This window comes from Tupaia chinensis, unplaced genomic scaffold (assembly GCF_000334495.1).
Source record: "Tupaia chinensis unplaced genomic scaffold, TupChi_1.0 Scaffold000393_1, whole genome shotgun sequence".
NCBI lineage: Eukaryota > Metazoa > Chordata > Mammalia > Scandentia > Tupaiidae > Tupaia > Tupaia belangeri.
The window spans coordinates 486323-499537 of record NW_006159895.1 but is presented as its reverse complement, the minus strand read 5'-3'; the positions used below and the strand labels follow the sequence as shown (position 1 = coordinate 499537).

Here is a 13215-nt window from a genome sequence, read left to right as displayed (position 1 = left end):
ATGCTCTATAGCAAAAAAACCTCTCAAAAAACAAAACAAAACAAAAAACAAAGCAAGACAAAAACGAATGGAGGAGAAAGGATTGCAGATTGCAGTGGGATCAAGTCCCATGAGGGGTGCTTTCTCACTCTCTCTGTCTCTGTCTTTCTCTGGCAAGTGCATGTGCCTTCTGGCAATTAAAAAAAAAAAAAGACACTAGCCTGCTAATGAAAAGTCTTGTTTATACTTGACATCAGCATATGTTTACCGTAGTAAGGGTTATCAGAGCTGCAGCATCCCCATCCTATTTTTCACTCTATTAGGGAGCAATGTTTGAATCTAAAACAACTTCCAGATTGGACAGATTTCTTTCACGCAATTCAACCTGTGCATATTACTCCTCTATTTGATAATATTTTTACACTATTTAGTCAAAAGCACTACAGGAATAACTCTAAAACCCAAACTATATTGATTCTGCTCACTTGGTGTTTTCAAATGTTTCATTTTCTTTCCACTGGAAAACTCATCACCGTGTGACTTTGAATGATTTTCTAGTAGCGAGTTGAGCTGTTTGGAGTTTGCCGGCACAATCTGAGGGTGTGGGCTGGCTTCTTAACTGAGAGGTGCACATGAGATGGTGCTGAGGCACTAGGAGCTGTGGCTTTCTCTATCAGTTACTCTTTGTCGGTTTGAGAATTTCCTTAGTCCTGAGACTCCAAAAGAAGATGCTGATCTTGGGTCTGAAATTCCCAGATGTGAAACCCAAACTTTTGCTAATCAATTATAGGTTGTTTGTAAAAATGGTACTGAACTAGGAAGGTAAACAGTGGGGTTGGACATGGCATTAGACAGATTGAGACATCCTGACTCTGCCACTTACGAGCCCTGTGACCTTGGACGTGTAACTTAACTGTTTTGACCTTCAGTTTATTTATCTGAAAAATGTATGTACTGCAGCATTGTGGGCATTAGATAAAATTCTAGGGAAGTTCTAGCTATATGGTATGTATGCATTATTTCTTGCTAGACTTGTATTCATCATACTACAATGTATATATTTCTTCTCCAGTTGAAATTTCCCTGCTCTATTTCCCTTTTGTTCTTCAAGGGAGAAAAAGTCATTTCTGTTTCTCTTCACCTTGAGCATAGATAATTTTATCCCCTAGAGTACATCTTGCTCATGGCTTGTCTGACATTTGGATTAAAGTAGCTATTTGTAATGCCCCTGAGCTCCTTGCCTGCGTGTGGGTATCAGACGGAGGGCTAGTCAGTGTGGCTGCTCTAATGTGATGTAACAACCTGCTTTGTTTAAAGCCAAGGCTGTCATTTGATGGCAGTAGCACATTTATGAGCATCCCCATTTATGTTTCTGATAAAAACATGAGACAGCTAATTCTTTCTTTTTTTATCCTTAAGGAAATAAACATTTTCATTTTTGTGACAAATGACCTTTATACTCTATCTAAAGTGAAAAGTGGACACCATGAGTTTTGAGGTTTGTTCTTTTTGAAGTTTTATAGGAAAAAGATCAGCAATATAGGAATTTTTTCCCTAAGCCATCAAAGTATAGTAATTTCATTGTCTTTTTATGAGAAATGAGAAGAATGGTTGCCAGGAGACCGAAATGAATCTTAGGGTACTAGATTAAAGAAAAATAAAAATCTCCCACTAGCTCCTAAAACAAAACTGCAAATGGAAAATATTCACAGCAGCATTCCCCAATGGCCAGAGTTTTCACTTGGTTGAACATGCCAATAAAACTTGTCCAGGAAATAAAGCCAGGTATTTTTATTCCTATACATATTTGGAGGATAAAGGACAGGGAAGCTTCCTTTTTCATACTCATTTTAAACCCGTGAAAAGAAAAACGTCACATTCTTGCAGCCTCTTACTTGCCTGTATTGTACAGCATCAGTAGGATTTTATCCACTCCTAGTTTTTATCCACTTAGTCCTGAGACTCCAAGAGAAGACACTGATCTTGGGTCTGAGATTCCCAGATGTGGATGAAACCCTTTCATTTTCTTTGTGAGCACCGGTGCCTCTCAGTGACTCATTTCAGGACTCCATTCCTTGGAGGCTCCATCCTGCTAGAGCTGATTAGTTCTTGTTAGTCTGAATTTCTGTTCATCTACAGATCACCTATGGCTTGGTAACTGCCATTTCCTCAGTTCTGTTTCTTTTTCACAGAGCTGATTAACTTTTTTTTAATAGAGTTTTTTTTTGTTTTTTTGTTTTTTTTTTTTTTTGCTATAGGGCGTATGTGCTCACTGGAAAGAGAGAGAGAGAGAGAGAACTCATCTTCCAGGGGGGCTGGCCCCATTGCAATCCCTTCTCCTCCATTCTCCTCTTGAGATTTTGGACACTCATGCACATTCACCTGGCATGAGTTTCAAGCCTCCAGGTCTGGGACTTGAACGATGGTCAGTCGTGTGGGAGTCTAGCAAACATAACCATTATGACATCCGCTGGTCTCACAGCTAATTAACTTCTGAGGAAATGAGTTTCAAGCTCTTGCAATATATTTCTTGCAATATATTTCTTTGCTTTCAAAAACTTTTATCTCAGTGTCACCACAGGAAATATGATCAAATTTTTTTTAGGGCTCAAACACAAATGCTGTTGTAGATCAGGCAGGTAATTAGTGTGCCAGGTGAGAAGGCCACATAACTTCAGGAGTGATATTTAAGTTATTTTATTATTATTACATTTTTTTTTCTTTTTTTGGAGAGGTTTTTGCTATAGGGCACGTGCGCTTGCCAGAGAGACAGAGAGACAGAAAGTGAGAAATCACCCCCCCGGGGGGATGGCCACGCCACAATCCCTTCTCCTCTGTTCTCCTCTCGGGATCTTGGGCACGCATGCACACGCGCCCGGCATGAGTTTTAAGCCACCGGGTCTGGAACGTGAACCGCGGTCGACTACGTGGGAGTCCAGCGACATAGCCATTACGCTAACTGCTGGTCCCTATTTTATTATTATTACTTTTAAACACCGTGTCTAACCAAACTAACTATGGTTAACTCCATCTGATTAAATTGCTGATGATATATATTAGCTCAATTTAATTCTTATAGGAATCTGGGACAAATTTTATAATTTCTATTTCATAGATAAGACAATTGAGGCTGAGAGAATTTAGATAATTTGTCTAAAGCCATAGCAGAATATAGAAAGCAGAGATTTAAAATCATATCCTCTGCATCCAAATCTGATGTTAATTCTCTCTCTACTGCTTCCAACTCAAATACACCCAGAAGCTGATAAAACTACTTGTTCATCTAACATCATTTATACGCGCTATGGGATAGTCTAAGCACTGTAGAGGAAGTAAAGAACGAACCAGAAAAATCTTCTACTATTATTCTGGCCGACTCTACTTTCTCTCCAGTGCTGAGAATGTTCCTTAGCCCATAGAATTACAAAGCCAGAGAGGTTCTCAGTTTAGATCCTAATATCCATTTCAACCACAGACTCCCTGACATTATATAAAGAAATATGTTCGTTAGGTGTGCTCGAATGTTTGTGGAGAACTAGAACGTGGGTAGAAGATTTATAGCATTAATAAGATTCTTTGAAGCAGCTCTAGTCCCCAGATTCAAAGAAAACAAGATGAAAGGCTACTGGTCTAAAGTGTCTTTTTTTTTTTTTTCGCTAATAGTACAAAGAGAACTACTGATGAAAAGTGCATATAAAATGTAGATTATCTATAAATTACAAATTGGAGCAAATTGCCATCTCGAAACTTTTGAAAATCTGTTTTTATGAACTTTTGAAATCAAATATCTCTTAGCAGATATATTTATATGAAAGCATTAAAATAAAACTTTATTTTTATTTTTAATTTTAATAATTTTCTTAAACATATATCTAGTGTAAGAGACTGTATTGAAATTACATTATTTGATTGCTTTTATCTTTTTTAATTTTTAAAATTTTTGATTTTTCAGTTACGTGTACTAAAATAGCTACGAACATACATGTAGGAAAGAAGAAAACAGTAGAGTAAAAAAATAACTTATTGAAACAAAAAGATGTCCATGATTTAAGACAAAGGCTCTATAAAACCTGAACCATTTGGACTGAGACCTTGAGTCAGTGAACTAATGCAGCAACATTATTAGTATCTTCACTTCACATTTCAACCACATATTCATTTATGAAATAAAGAAAATTGAAGCAAAACCACTTTAAACTTTTGAGACATTTCATGTTAAAATCGTATTTTTTAAACACACCTCTGCAGTTCATATAGTGGTGCAGCATGTCAACAAGCATTTTAAGACAATTTCAAACAGGTCACACTATCTTAGTCTTTCTACTCAATTTCTCTCTGATAATAGTAGGGTGATGCTGCTCTCGGATACCCCAATCTGTTAAGATGTTATTGCAGCTAGATATATTTACAAGAAGACTGCCATGAGGCAGCATGGGGGTGGGAGCTCCTCTTCAGCAGTCCACTGTCCCACTAGTTTTAATTTCAAGATGTAAAGGCCAGGACTGGCCAAATATCATTCAGATTATGCTTTAGAGGCCTCATTGCTGGGAGTGTGATCTGGGCTTAGCTTTCTAAAGAAAGAACCGCTAATGTTCACTAGCACCAGACTGGATCATTTGGGTTAATCCGAGAATCAGCATCTTTCTCTTGCTTTGGACCAAAGTGATTGAGTAACTGATTCTTTAGAGATGATTTGAGTTAATAAAACCACAAAGATACTCAGACACAGTTGTGCAGTCCCATGAGCTCAGCACAGTCCTCTCCCTGAACCATTTTGTGTTCAGTGTATTCAATATCAGCAGTGTGTTAGCCACTCGCTGGCTCCGATGGAGTCCCTTGAAGCCCCTCTTGCCTATACTATCCATGACCGAGCTGCCATTGGTAAAGTGCTGGGACCATGCAGTTAACACAAGCTGAGTATGAAAGAACTGCCCCTCAGGCCTAGAGCAGGGACTCGGCTGAGGAGAACTGTTTGCAAGGTCAACAGTTTTATGAGTTTTGGACCTCACCTTCATTGTGTTACTGTACTGGCCTGCACTCAGTTTCTCTGCCATGGGCCTTATTGCCGTATCCCGGTATCCCATAAAGGCACCCCCAGCTTTACTATAACTTTTACAATAATCCTGAAAGAATGCGGATCCACTAAGGCGGCAGCTGTGTAGGGCGGCGGCTGTGAACAGGAGTTACTCCCATTAGACTCATCTCACCCTCCTGGAAAATGTCAATAAAGAATGCTACATTTACTTCTCCTACTGGGGATTACTAATGGGCGAAGGATCTCAGTAGCCAAGAGGGGCTCAGGGACTCATCCACGAAATGCTGTTACCCCAAAGACCATAAGCCACCCTTACTCTCAGGACAAGGGAAGATCGCCATTCCCCAAGCCACGGTCATTGTATAGAGCAGCATGTAGAGAGTCCCAAGTACACTGTAACCTTTAGCTACTCACAAGACCACATTCCTTTCCTATGTAGACTCACCCTCTTAGCTGTAGACTACCCCAGAGATAACATAAGTATTTCACTTTAGTATATACTAACCTTGTCTTTACTAAACCAGACAGAATTTATTTTTAGGCTCTTGTAATTACTGCCACCCTCGCCTGAAGCTAAAGTTCTCAAAAGCTGACCTGAGGCTCAAAATTCTCAAGCCAATCTGGGACTAAAGTAATCAAGCTGGTCTGGGACTGAAAATTCCTGAAAACCTTCTCATCTGAAGACCCTCCCTGGTAATCAAGATCTAAGAATAAGATGCACCCAAAAAATAAACTTCCTCGTTCTAAAAATTATGACTGTTTATACCTAAACAAAACAGACGTCATGTTTTATGATTATTGTTCCTATACTTTAAATGCCTTACCTTTTAGAGCAAAATGTTTTACTTACTTTCCCCTCACCCATCCCACTGCTGTAAAACTCCTTCTATAATAAATACGCATGACTTCTGGCCATCAGGGCTGCAGTCTGGAGTTTACTCTGGCTGTAGCCGGCTAAGAACATGCTAAGGGCATGAGGTCTTAGTCTGATTCCTGTTCACCCGCGTCGCCTCCCTGTGCACCCACCCTGGCTGGGGGTACGGCTCCCGGCAGTAAAGCATTGAACATCTCTGATCTCCAGAATGCAGCCATACTCTGAAAATTCCTTGACGTGCCAAACTGTCTTGTGACTGTCTTAGTGCATCTACAAATCTACAAATGCATCTACAAGGCTCAAAGATGTGCAGGGACCAGGAATGGGGGCAAAGGCTGTAGACACACAAAAACAGGCACATTCCTGTTTATGCTAGACAGTTCTTCCATTTCATTTTCATAAATCCTCCTTCATTCCTTGAGTTCTTCTGGAAGGAATTTAGTTATTAGCTCTTCCATTATTATATCTTTGCTGTATTTTCTTGATGCCAAGCACTGTGAAAGACCATCTTTCCACAATGGACACTTTGTATTGTGATCTAGGTATCTTTCAAGGCATTTTTAGCAAAAGACGTGCCCATGAGGTGTTGTGACCTCCCCATAGAATAATCTCATACATAAGGGACTTTTCCAGATCAGGTGTGTCAAAAGATGCAAGTGGAATACCGAAAGGGGGCTTGGCCTCCTGATCAGTGGGAGGATCTTGCTTGGGGACTTAGGTACTGCTACGCTTTCTGGGGATTTGATGTGATGTTGTTTCCTTTTCTTTTCCTTGCATTTGCCAGTCTTGATGGAGGCAATTTCTGGAGAGGTGGCATCCTGCTGTTTCTGCTCTTCTGCTCGGTCCTACCCATTGCCTTGTCGAGCAGCCACTCTTACTTGAGCGGGGTTCATCATGCTGTTGCCACCTCCACCTGGCTGCTATTTCTCCTGACTAGAGCAATGCAGGAGCTCTAGGTTTTCCTAGAGTAACCTGAGTCCATTGTCCACAGGTCAAAATGTTCACTTCGTTGTTTCCCCACTAACCCCTACCTCCCCAAACAATGGAGATCAAATGGAGTTAGCTGTCTTTGCAAAAAGGATCTCAGCTGGCACTCAAAAGCCAGGCTCTTTTTATATTTTTACTAACACAAGTATTATGGAAATATATTTACTTATTCCTCATCATCTTTAATGATAGTACCTGCATATCCATGAGAGGGAGAGAGAGAAAGAAGCACCCTCAACAAGGCCTCATTACATCATTATCCTCTTTGCCCATCCTCCCAGCTCCTCCGATCTTGGTGTATTCAGGTCGTCCTAGGGATCTGAACCCACATGTGCCATATGGGTTCCAGTCTTGCAGGATACTTGCATTGCCACTGCTCCAAAGTGGCTGAGTCACTTCCCCTCTTCCATTTTGGCAAAATATACATTGAAAAGGAAGTGATAACTGCATGAGTTTCCTTTATCGTTGTCATATATGTTTTTATGTTTCATCAAATGATTTTAGTGCAAATACTGAGAGGTATTTTAACTGGAAACATTACTCTGAAGATCTAAATTAAATGGCCATTTAAATAAGTTTATTAAATATTTCTGAAAGAATAGTTATCTTATTAAAAAAGTCAAGAAATGCCCTCTCAATAGAGAAATTCTTGTTGCTGATTTTAAAATGTATCTAAAAGGAGAACAAACATTCCTTCTAGCTTCAAAAAAAAAAAAAAAGAGTCCATGATGAATTCTGTAAAACATACTGCGTTTTTGTTGTCATATTTTTCATTGCAATTGTTGGAAGCTATCCAACTCCTCTGCTTTAGTACTACTATTCAAAGTTAATGAATAGATTCAAATATATCTGTATTCACAACTCCTCCTAGGCCTCCTAATATTCTGAGCACAGTCTGTACTGATTTTTTTTTTTTTTTGCATCCTCAGAGCAAAGATAATATTTGTCACAATGTGAATGTCTTTAAACTGCCTCAAAATAAATAAACGCCTGGTGATATGAAATTTGCTTTCTGTGATCCTTGAAATGCTACTGGATACATGGCATTTGCTTATGTGTTAAATGCCTAGGATTTAATTTTTTCCCTGCATGTTTTAAAACTTAGCCATGCTTATCAAAATTGTCCTTTGTGTTCTACTTGGCTCTCCTTTCTCCTTGTCTCATTTTACATGTCATCCAGTTTCTTTAGTTGAGGTCCCTTTTGTGAAATCTGAAAAACTAACAACCAATCAAACTGCAGGCTACGAATACATGTCTCATCAACCAGTTTACTATTATATTTTATCTTTTGAGTTACATAATTAAACCTATTTATTTACTTCTCTTTTTGTACCCAACACACATTTTTCTTAGTCTTCCTGTTTATTGACATCACGCCCTAGTTGGAGAGAAAAAAAATCAGCCTGTTATTAATGACCTAATTACCTCAAGGGATCCACTGATCTGCTAATCTAATGTATATATCCCATGCCTCGGGTCAATATTTTATTCGTTATAGTATGTTTAGATTAGATTTTCTAGTTTTATTACTTCAACTCCTTGTTACCTGATACATTTTTCATCTAGCATATAGATAATTATTTTTTAAAGAATTATATTATTTTAACTTTATTTACTTTAGTTTTACCAGAGAGGGTCAGAATGACAGAGAGGTGAGAGAGAAAGTGAGAAAATAAGTCACCAGTTATGGGACTTGAACCATGGTCGGCCATGTAGGTGTCCAGTACCCTTAACCACCATACCACCTGCCAGCCGCTTGATTATTATTTTTTTTAAAGAGGTTCTTGCCATACGGCATGTGCACTTGCTGGGGGGAGAGAGAGAGAGAGACAGAGACAGTGAGCAGGATACTGAGAAATCACTCCCTGGGCAGATGGCCATGCTGCAATCCTTTCTCTTCCGTTCTCCTCCCAGGATCTTGGGCATGGAAACACATATGTTAAGCCACCGGGTCTGGGACTTGAACTGTAGTCAGCCATGTGGGTGTCCAGAGATGTAATCACTATGCCATGTGCTGGTCCCTAGATTATATATTTCTTTAAATACATTTTAAAAATTGTAAATATTCTTGTATCAAGTGATTTCAATAATATCCCCAAAAAAGTATGTTCAAGTCTAAAACCTGGTATGTGAATCTGACTGCATTTAGAAAACGGTCTTGGCAGATGTAATTAAGGTAAGGATATCAAGATGACATCACCCTGGATTAGGGTGGGCCTAATAAAATGACTGATGTGTGTCCTTTCAAATGACAGAAAGGGACAAGACACAGACAAATGCAGGGAGGAAAGCCATGTCAAAATGGACCCAGAGGCAGAGACTGGAGTGACTTGTCTACAAAGAAAGGCACACCAAGGACTGCCAGCAGTCACTGTAAATTAGGAGAGGCACAAAACGAGTTTTCCCTTAGGGCTTCCAGAAAGAACCACACATGCCAACATCCTGTTTGTGGATTTCTGGCCTCCAGAACCATGAGAGAATACATTTTTGTTATTAAAAAAGAAATGATAAAGATCTCAATTACTTTTAAGATATAGGTTGTAACGATAACTACTCTTGACTTGGCATTGTCTCTGGAATTGACAATAGGAGACATGATCTCTGCACTCAGTCCCCCAAAAACGTGTGTCCACATAGTGAATCCCCTGTGATTTGGACAGAGAGAGCCTGGAGTGGCGAGTCAAGCCCCTAGAGCTTTATGACTTTCTTCTCTCTCATTCCTTCTGGCATTTAGAATTTTGTGTGAAATGAACAAAGGTCCAAAGAGAAGAGTAGATGTAACAGCCCAAACACTTGTTTAAAAGGAAACAGATTCCATGGCACTTTTAGAAGATTGCCTGTCTGCGGCCTTCCTGGTTGTTTTTTTTGTTTTTTTTTTTTTTTTTTTTTTTTTTTTTTTTTTTGTCTTGAGTTTATATTCTTACACAGAATTTAGGCAGCCTTTTTGGGGATTATCTTTGACTATAACTTTATGGCTTTCTGGGCGGTTTACTCATTTCTCTCCCTGCTTCTTTTTCCTTTCTGCAAACACAGATAGACTTTATCTTCTGTGCTCAGGACTTGACATCATAGCCCTTAATTACTATCTGTTTTCTGTGCCTGAAAAGAAACATGCCCAGTTACTGTTTCCAGCCGGGGTTGGAACAGCCTTCTCTGCTCTACCATTATTTTCGTTCCCACTATTCACAGGATCCCTGACTTAATTGCTTCAGTCCTTACCTCAGTTCACTTTGATGCAACTCCCAACTCTAAACTGTGGCATGTACTCTGACCACTCCTTACCCTTAGACCATTTTCTGCCAGAAGGGAGATGGGGTGAAACTTCAGTCAATCCATTTTTCTAGTTTTCAGGGTTCCCAGTGGAGGGTTAGATTAGAAGATAAGACTATGTTGGGTAAAAATTGTACAGGAATTTCCATTTCCATGCACTCCGTGCCCTCCAGTATTGGGGATCATTGCAACCTGGCAGAAATAACACTCAGGACGTATATAAAAATGTGAGATGCAGTAGTCTGAAATTAAGCCATGCTCTTTGCTAAATGATGTACTTGCGGTGTTTCAGTTAAGCTCAGTTCTTCACGAATAACGTTTTTAAAGGAAAGGATAAACACCCTACTACAATAAAAGGTATTGGAGAAAAAAAGCAGTTGATAGACATCTGATGAATGAAATGCCTTATTTTTTTTTTCTTTTTTGTAAATGAGGTACACAGATGAACTTTAAAAACATGGACAAATTAGTACCTACTATTTTAGAGGGCTCAACAAATTATTCACCATGAAGAAGACTAAAAGCATGGGCTGCGCCCTGTAGCATAGTGGTTAGAGCCGGACCCCACATAGCTGACCATGGTTCAAATCCCAGCTCTGAAAGCTGGAAAAACACACTGGATATATGCATGTGCATATCTAAAATCCTGACAGGATGGAAGTTGAAGGAGAAGGGATTGTGGTATGCCATTGGGAAGTGCCTTCCTATTTCTCTTTCTCTTTCTCTGGCAAGCATATTCACACTCTGATAATGAAAAATTAAAAAAAAAATTAAAATTGAAAAAAGAAAAAGGAAAACATACCCCAAAAGAACAAAGACTATAGACCGTCTTAAGTTTGTGCAAAGTCCAATATTTCTTCCAGCACCTTAAAACAGAGTTGAAGCAGAAAACGGCTTCATGGTATGTCTTCATGGTGTACATTTCCTACTGAGTCTGGTAGTAAGATACGTGTTAAAGCTATTTCTGTCCCTCCATTCGGTGTGAAATTAAGCAAGTGTTTGTCTGACAGGGCAGTTTTAGAAGCTTGGTGCCTTGGTGGTCAACCATCAAGACTGAACCGCTTTACCTTACATTAGGTTTTGTAAGTGGCTGCGCTTTTCATGCAGATGAGTCTTAGAAACAAATGAACTCAAACTGTTGTGAATTGTCAGTTACATGACTTGTGCTTTGCTTTGATAGCCAGAGCTCTCCTTTTGGTGCTAGTAGCTGAGTGGGTGAGGAAAACATGTCGGGCATAGATGTTTGGGAGAATGCTGACCTCACTGAGCACAAGCATCCGTCATCGCGCTCACTTACTCAAGCCCTGGAGAACCTCCCATGTGTTGAAACAAAAATGTTTACGACATCAACATAAGACCAACTTGCACTCCTTCCTTGTCATCATGGGGATACATACATGTAATCCAATAATGACTGGGTCACAAAAGGTTGTTTCATTTATTTTTTTCTTTGAAGGAAGAAAACAGTTTTAGATTTATTTAAAGAAACCTCACATTCTCTCTTTGAATGACTCTATTGTTTATCTCTTTGACAAATTTAGTCCCATGGCTTTAGAAGAGATATTGAGGTTGAAGGGAGAGAAGAAAATAATAAAGAAAAAAAGATGAGAAATGATTTACTAGTATTCACAGAAGCATGGGCATTTCTAGAAGCAAGGCTCTGAGTAACAGTCTCTGGACACATGAAAATGTGTGAGCCGCGCTAGACCTGGCAGGTAGACTTTGTCCTCTGCTATGAGCATGCCCTTGATTTGACCAGGCTTCCTCTGCTAGATTTCCCCAGGAAAAAAGTCGCTAGGCTTCTGTGTGTTTCTTTTCAAGTGAGAGCCGCAGGTGTGACACATTTTGAAAGCTGTGGTAAACAGACTTCCGCTTAGACAATGAAAAAAGACACCAAATGAAACTCCGTGGTGTTTTTCTGTCAAACTGCCATAGTTAGTTGCACCAGAAGCACAAAGAACCTGCAAGAATGGGGAAATTCCTTCTTAGTGTAGGAGACATTGTACTGATGAGACTATTACTAGAATAAAAGGCTGATGAGGACAGGAGTTTATCAGTCTTGTTGTCATCAATGCCTGGCATGAAGTAGAGAGTTCTAAAAATTTTTGCTGAATAGATGAATAAATGAAATAAGATCAGTGATAGATTGATCAAGATATGCCTGCAAGAATGGGGAAATTCCTTCTTAGTGTAGGAGACATTGTACTGATGAGACTATTACTAGAATAAAAGGCTGATGAGGACAGGAGTTTATCAGTCTTGTTGTCATCAATGCCTGGCATGAAGTAGAGAGTTCTAAAAATTTTTGCTGAATAGATGAATAAATGAAATAAGATCAGTGATAGATTAATCAAGATATGTTTACAAATAAAATCTTGCTGGTTCACGTTCCCTAACTCTCCCAGAGGTAATATTTAGGATGAAAGAGAGATGTATCTTTTAAAATACACGAAAGTTATAAATTGTGGTAAAAACCCTTGTTTGATGTTAGATTTATAGATATTATCTTTAGAACAGTTAGAACTTGGGGCTATCATACACTCATATATATAAAGAATATAACTGACTGTCTTCAGGGCAGTGGTGTAATACAGCAGTTGTGTAGACATTCAAAATGTGTAATGAGGCAAAGGGGGGAAATGCCACACAATTCTTTAGGTAATTTAGGTGCCTGAAAGCAGCTTTACATAAAACTGCCATGTAATTCAATCAAAAGCAATGTGCTGACTTGGTCTATTTATGTAATTGCTCCATTTCCCTTTTTCTTATCGTGCTGTTAGTCATAAACAAAATGGTTTTTGATTATCATGAAGACTATTATAAAAACATAAATAGCACAATGAGGTCATTATGTATGCCACACTTTTACATTCTACTCAGCAAATTTCCTCCGAGGTTGACTTATCTGTTCTGGGGAATCCAAGCGATTGAGAAATTTTATTGATATTACATCTTTAGCTATTTCATGGAGTGTTTGGATTAGCTCTCCTGTGCTTGTCACTTAGCGAGGTCTGGAGCTGGCTGGGGTGGTTCAGGGGGATTGATACTTGCTCATAGTTACGAACATGGG

The 13215-nt window shown here is 39.1% G+C and overlaps 1 pseudogene; it reads right to left on the bottom strand.

Annotated features, from left to right (window-relative positions):
• Positions 1-4461: 4461 nt before the first annotated feature.
• Positions 4462-13215, bottom strand: part of LOC102483674 (LON peptidase N-terminal domain and RING finger protein 3-like) — a 45974-nt pseudogene continuing 37220 nt past the window's right edge.